The sequence below is a fragment of the Tupaia chinensis genome, unplaced genomic scaffold, assembly GCF_000334495.1.
Source record: "Tupaia chinensis unplaced genomic scaffold, TupChi_1.0 Scaffold145519_1, whole genome shotgun sequence".
NCBI classification, from domain to species: domain Eukaryota; kingdom Metazoa; phylum Chordata; class Mammalia; order Scandentia; family Tupaiidae; genus Tupaia; species Tupaia belangeri.
Genome location: NW_006205376.1, coordinates 723,658 through 730,928, shown reverse-complemented (window position 1 = coordinate 730,928; position 7,271 = coordinate 723,658).

Genomic DNA, 7,271 nt, shown 5'->3' with positions numbered 1-7,271 from the left:
AAATCATCCTCTCCCCAGAGTGGATGGTCACGCCAAAATCTCTTCTCTTTTGTTCTTCTGTCTGGATATTGGGTACACATGCACAAGTGCCCAGTGTAATTTCCTTCCTTCCTTCCTTCCTTCCTTCCTTCCTTCCAGGTTTTTGCTATAGGGCACGTGCGCTCACCAGAAAGACAGAGAGGCAGAGACAAAAAGCAAGAAATCACCCCCCAGAGGGGATGGCCATGCCGCAATTCCTTCTCTTCTATTCTCTCTTGGGATCTTGGGCATGTATGCACATGCACCTAGCATGAGTTTATGCCACCAGTCGAACTGCGTTCGACTACATGGGAGTCCAGTGACATAACCATTATGCCAACTGTTGGTCTCTCTTTCTTTTTTATTTTAGGTTTTTGCCATAGGTTGCATGTACTCACCAGAGAATGACAGAGACAATGAGAGGAAAGGTGAGAAATTACTCCCTGGGGGGGATGGCCATGCTGCAATCCCTTTTCCTCCATTCTCCTCCTGAGATTTTGGCCATGCATGCACTTGTACCCAGTGTGATTTTCAATCTACCAGATCCAGGACTAGGACCACGACATCAGTCAGCTGCCTTAAAACCCCCACCACCTGCCGGCCCTAATTATTGCTTAACTTTAAGCCCCTGGTACAGAAAGGAAAGCTGGTTATTCCATATTTTCCTGCATGTACAGAAGAGACACTGCCCCCAAGCAGTGATTTCCCCCTGATGCTATTACATTCTTTTAAATACTGCCCAAGACAATACCAGGCTTCCTCCACCCCTCATCATTTTTGCTTCAAGGCAATGAAAACCTGCCTTCTGCCTTTAGATGTATCTATTCCCCTATATGAATTTTGCATACTATCCACCATGGCAGAGACAGTTGTGAACTCCTATCCAGTCTTTCCCCAGTGTTGGCCTCATTGAATAAATTCCCTTCTTTATTCACCAAGTTTTGTTTCTGCAGGTGGCATGGACTTGAGTTTGGGTTCCCTGAAAAAGCATTCCCTAGTTCTAGTATCAGCAATGAATAGTTTGGGTTTCAAAATTTGTGTCCTAAGAACAGGGCCTGCTAGTAAGGTAGAAATTACTTGCTTGCTTTATTTATTTATTTATTTGAGAGATTTTTGCTATAGGGTACATGAGCTCACAAGAAAGACAGAGGGAGACAGAGAGAGAGAGAGAAAGTGAGAAATCTCCCCCCAGCGAGGTGCACATCACAATCCCTTCTCTTCCCTTCTTTTGGGATCTTGAACACACATGCACAGGCACCCAGTGTGAGTTTAAGCTGCTGGGTCCAGGATTTGGACCACAGTCAACTACGTGGGAGTTGAGCTATGTAACCATTACATCATCTGCTAGTCCCTATTATTTTTTTAAAAATTGCCACAGGGCACATGCACTCATCAGAGAGAGACAGAGAAAGGGAAAGTGACAAAGCAAGCCACCAGGTCCAGGACTTGAACTGCAGTTGGCTATGTTAGAGTCCAGCGCCTTTAACCCCTATACCATCTGCTGGTTCCTCTCTCTGGAAATTTTAAAATAATAATAAGTAAAGTTAAATAGAATAACTATTTTAAAAAAAGAAAAAAGAAAAGAAAGAAAAAGATTTATTTGGTACTAGCAGGTGACATAGTGGATTCCCACATAGTTGACCATGGTTCAAGTTCTAGACCCAAAGGATTAAAACTTATGCCAGGAATATGTGCATGCATGCCCAAAACTCTGAGAGGAGAATGGAGAAGGGATTGCAGTGTGGTTATCACCCCTGAGAGATGATTTCTCACTTTCTGTCTGTCTCTGGCTTCCCTGCAAGCATACATGCCCTATATCAAAAATCTTTACAAAAAATAAATACCACAGAGACACAGAGAGAGAGAGAGGGAAAATGAGAAAACAAGCCTCTAGATCCCAGACTTGAACTGCAGTTGACCATGTGGGAATCCAGTGCCTTAACTTTCATACCACTGGCTGGCTCCTTGAGCTAGTTACTTTAAGAAACTGTAGACACAGGAATAGCTCTGAAATTTACTACTTGTAAAAGAAATGTATATTTATAAAGGAAATCCGCATTAGTAAAATATCTGCATCAGGGAGGGGGATTTTAATGACCTGAATTCCTTTATCTGCATAAAAAGCCACCTTTATTCACATTTCCTCCACTCATTCTTCCACAATTTGTATTACCACCCTACTACACCCAAAGTCCCAAGCCCCTTTTTCTTTCCATAGCTCAGGAAACAATATATGCTTCAATCATTTGATGGTTATTAGAGTCTCATATCTTGTGGAATTGCTATGCATACACATGTAATTAAAATTTTTTTCTTTTTCTTTTTAAGGTCAATTTAATTCAAAGCATAGACAAAGAACCTAAAAGTAGGAAGATAAGCCATGTTTTTCTCCCTTCCAAATCTGATGATCAGACTGTGCTATCTGATAAAGTACATGTCACCAAGTTGCCAAAGGTAGCTATTTCAGTTTAAATGAATTAAAATTAAATACAAGTGTTAAAAACTATCAAAAAGCTTCTGTAGGGACCAGCAGTTAGCGTAATGGCTATGTCGCTCGATTCCCACATAGTCGACCGCGGTTTGTGTCTTGGACCTGGTTGCTTAGAACTCACGCCGGGCGCATGTGCATGCTTGCCCAAGATCCTGAGAGGAGAATGGAAGAGAAGGGATTGTGGCGTGGCCATCCCCCATGGGGGGTGATTTCTCACTTTCTGTCTCTCTCTGTCTGGAGAGCGCATGTGCCCTATAGCAAAAAAAAAAAAAAAAAGAAGCTGCTTCTGCATTCTTGTTTGGTTTCTGTAAACAAACTGCAACCTTATTTAAATAAGGCTGCTTTTTGGTTGGTAGCTAGGTTCCAGCCAGTCACAGCAGCTAGACTTCAGTCAGTCACAGGCATTCCACCTTTTAAACTGTGTTAACACAGATGATCTTCAAAACGTAACCAATGCAAACTGGTTTTCTAACGCATTCCTTCACTTTTATTTTTGTATATTGTTTTTTCTTTCCAGAACTTAAAATACTGAGTGACCACAAAGTTATCCAGAATTGCTCAGAAGTCAGTCTGGGAAACTGCCTGATTCGAATCATATTAAGATTTGTTCAGTTAAACACCACTGAATTAAATTGTCTGAAGCAGTTTTTGTTTTAACACAAGTAAACATTCAGTTCCTCAATCCATATTTACACCAGTAGCAAGCATCAACTGAAAATGGATAAAAGATTTAAATCTAAAACCTCAAACTGTAAGACTATTAGTATAAAGCATAGGGGAAACTTGAAGACATTGGAGCTGGCAAATATTTCTTAAATAAGACCCCTAAAGCACAGGGGATAATCCCCAAAATAGACAAATGGGGTTACATCAAAATAAAAAGCTTCTCTACAGCAAAGGAAGTAATTAGAGTGAAAAGACAACCTTCAGAATGGAAGAAAATATTTGCAAATTATTCCTCAGACTGATAACCAGAATATATAGAAAACTCAAGCAGTTCACCCATTTAAAAAGTAATCAAATTTGGGGCTGGCAGGTGCATAGCAATTAAGGGCACTGGACTCCTACATGGCCAACCACGGTTCAAGTCCAGGACCTGGCGGCTTCCTTTCTCACTTTCCTTCTCTCTCTCTCTCTGTCCCTCTCTGATCAAATGAAAATAAATAAATAAATAAAATAATTCTTTAAAAAAATGTAAAAATAGGCAAATTAATTGAATAGACAACTGTCCAAGGAAGACTTACAAATGTCCAAAAAGTATACGGAAAAAATATGTTCAGTCTATTGTCATAAGGGAAAGGCAAATTAAAATGACAATGAGATACCATTTAACCCCAGTTAGAATGGCTAGAACCAGCAAATAAACAATGACAAGTGCTGCCAAGGCTGTAGAGAACAGGGAACCCTCTTACATTGTTGGTGGATATCTAAATTAGTACAACTCCTGAGGAAAACAATATAGAATTTCCTAAAAAACCTACAAATAGAACTACCATATGACCCAGTAATCCCAATCCATAGTATTTACCTAAAGGAATACACTCATTAGGAAAGACACTTGCAAATGCTTGTTGTACCATTATTCACAATTTATAATGACACAGGGACACAGTGGTGCAGGGGTGATCAGGCCCAGCACTCACAGTGGGAAAAAGGTTCCTGTCTCATGCTCATAAAGAATTAGAGACATGGACAGAGAGGGTATAGGAAAGCAGAAGGTTGATTGAAGGAAAAACAGAGCTCCCAAGAAGAAGGGAGGTGTCCTGGAAAATGGATTGCATTCACAGGGTTTGGGTTCCAGATTTATATCCCAGCTAGAAGGAATTTGTGCATGCTTCCTCCTCTTGCTAGGTCACATGTCCTTTAGGTTAAGCTATACCTTAGGGTGGTTCCTAAAGGCCTATCAAACCAGGCAGGGCATCTCTTCTCAGGTTTTGCTAGTCATTTAAAGTTTATTTTTGCCTGTATGTACTGTTGGGGACTCAGAAACCAGTACTCCTAAGACTAGCACTTTGACATACTGAGAGTTCTTAAAATTTGTCTAAGGATCTGTAACCTGCTCTCTTCTCCCCACCCCAAGTTCAAGAAGCAATTTACTTACCTGAGAATTCCTTTCCAATAAAAATGCAATCATCTTAAATTTTTCCTTCCTAGGAAACTCATCAACCAAGCAGAGAGGAAGATAGAAGGTCTCCACATTCAAGATACTTATACTTCTGAGAGTGACTTCCACTAAGAAAGTTTACCTGTATTAGGAGACATTTGTTCTTGGGCAGTTTCACCCCTTGCCCGTCACCCTTCAGTAACATGTGGGTCTTGTTTAGGTTCCAAAAAGTTTAATTTACTTACCATCCTCTGAACATTGAGCCCATTCATCCCCCACACCCACCCACCCGTTTGCCTCTCTCCTGTGAGGAGTATTTAAGCATGTCTGTCCAGGAGGATGGCAGAGTTTGAGTCTTCAAAAACCACTCCCCAACCAACAGGGACTTCAGGGTTTTTATGGGCAGGCAAGAATGTGGCTATGTGAGGGAGGATGAGGGAGAACCAGGTGTTTCTAATCCATTAAGCCAATGCTGGTAGCCTTGGGGCCAGGCCGAAAAAGGACATTATCTTCATCTGGTTTCTGCAAGTGAGTTTTTCAAACACTTAAGTTCACCTGGTTCTTCTAAAGCCAAACTACAGACTTCTGAGGGAAAGGTCACACATTAATGATTATTTGATTAACTGTGAGTGTGTATGTATTATCCCAAGGAAAAGTTGTCTAAGAAAGCAAGACAAGGGAACCAGCAGTTAGCGTAATGGCTATGTCGCTGGACTCTCACGTAGTCGACTGTGGTTCGTGTCCTGGACCCGGTGGCTTAAAACTCACTCCGGGTGCGTGTGCATGCGTGCCCAAGATCCCAAGAGGAGAAGGGATTGCGGTGTGACTATCCCCTCTGGGGGGTGATTTCTCGCTTTCTGTCTCTCTGTCTGTCTGGCGAGCGCACGTGCTCTATAGCAAAAACCTCTCCAAAAAAAAAGGAAAGAAAGGCAATAAGAAGGTGGGAAATAAACTTATGTCTTAAGAAAGCAGATTGGAGCCAGCAGGTAAAATAATGGGTGAGGCACTGGACTCCCACATGGTCAACTGTGGTTCAAGTCCTGGACTCAGAAGTTTGAAACTCATGCCAGGCTTGTGTGCATCCCCCAAATCCTAAGAGGAGAATGAAGAAGGGATTGTGTGGTGTTGCCATCACCCCTGCCCCCAAAGAGGGTACATGTACTCTATAGCAAAAATCTCTTAAAAAAAAAAAAAAAAGAAAGAAAGAAAGAAAAAGCAGACCATGGGCTGGCAAAATTATGAGTAATTTGCAGCCCTGCGGGATTATTTGACTGAAGGTGTTACCAAACTCAAATCAGGTTTGGTTGGCCAAGCACCATGAACTGTAAGACACATGGTGAAGGAAAGTACAGCTTGACTGCATGTGCAAAACAAGGAGAGCAGACAGCTCATGCTGAAAAGGCCTGGTCTCCCTGAGGTGTTCCCCACATGCTTTTGTTTTTGTTTTTTAGTTTTTGTTATAGGAAGCATATGCTTTCCAGAGAGAGAGAAAGTGAGAAATTGCCCCCTAACGGGGATGACCATGCTGCGATCCCTTCTCCATTCTCCTCCTGGGATTTTGGGTACACAGCCTGACCTAATTTTCAGTTCTTTGGGTCCGGGGTTTGATCCACACAGTCAGCCATTGGGATCGAAAACCTTAACCTCTATACCACCTGTTGCTCCTCACACACACATTTTTAAGGGTAAAATTAAGGAAAGGGGGTGTCAGGCACATGATCAGTTCAATGATTGGTTCAAAAGTGCATGATCATCTCATGGGCCTTCTTGATTGGTGAGGCCTTAGATAATGAAATTTCTGTTCAGGTTTCTATAGCCATACAGCCTGCGGTCTATGTACTTCCAGTCTCAGTTTACATCCTGTAAGACATCTTAAGTACTGAAGTTAAAAATCTTCTCTCGTTTTAGTGGGAATTTTAGAATTCTAATGACCCTCTTTCATGCCCAATTGCCGGGGACCAGCCTCGGCGGGGGTGGGTTGGCTCGACGGAGGCGACGCTGGAAAGAAAGGAAGACTATGGCCTCGTGCTTTTTCATGCACGTCCTCAGCCGGACACTCCTCTAAGATCGCTCTCTGAGGAGTGACAACTGCTAGGAATCACCGTGCCTTTTTATTGAAAATGGGATACATGCAAGTAAATGGGAGAGGGGCTACGTGTATTTTCATAATGTTTTAACAATAGAAACCATTCAGGGTTTGATTAAGGGCAGGTCTATTAATCATCGATACAGTTCAACAATTGTTTGATTGATGAAAGCAGGTTCCTGGTAACTTCAAGCAGTGCAGTTTCAGGAAACAATTCCAGCAAGCAGAGTTAACTATCAACCGATGTTCAGTAGCAGCCATCTTATGATTACTAAAAGAAAATCTCAAGCATAGATATTAGTTCTTATGGATTTTCATAAAGAATGATACTTATATAATTATATAGGGATTTAAAGCATAAGGAATCCTAATATATTTACCTATCCTGAAGGGGTGGAGTTAGCGTTCACTTGATGAGGGCGGGGATACAGCCTTTTCAACTGGTGGTGAAGTGACTAATAAGTTAATGAAAAACTTTAAAATGGGTTTATGGTGTTGTGGATACACTTGTGTAGCCTATGGCACCACTGTTATGTATTTTGTTAGAACATTAGTTACCATGGGACGAGAGC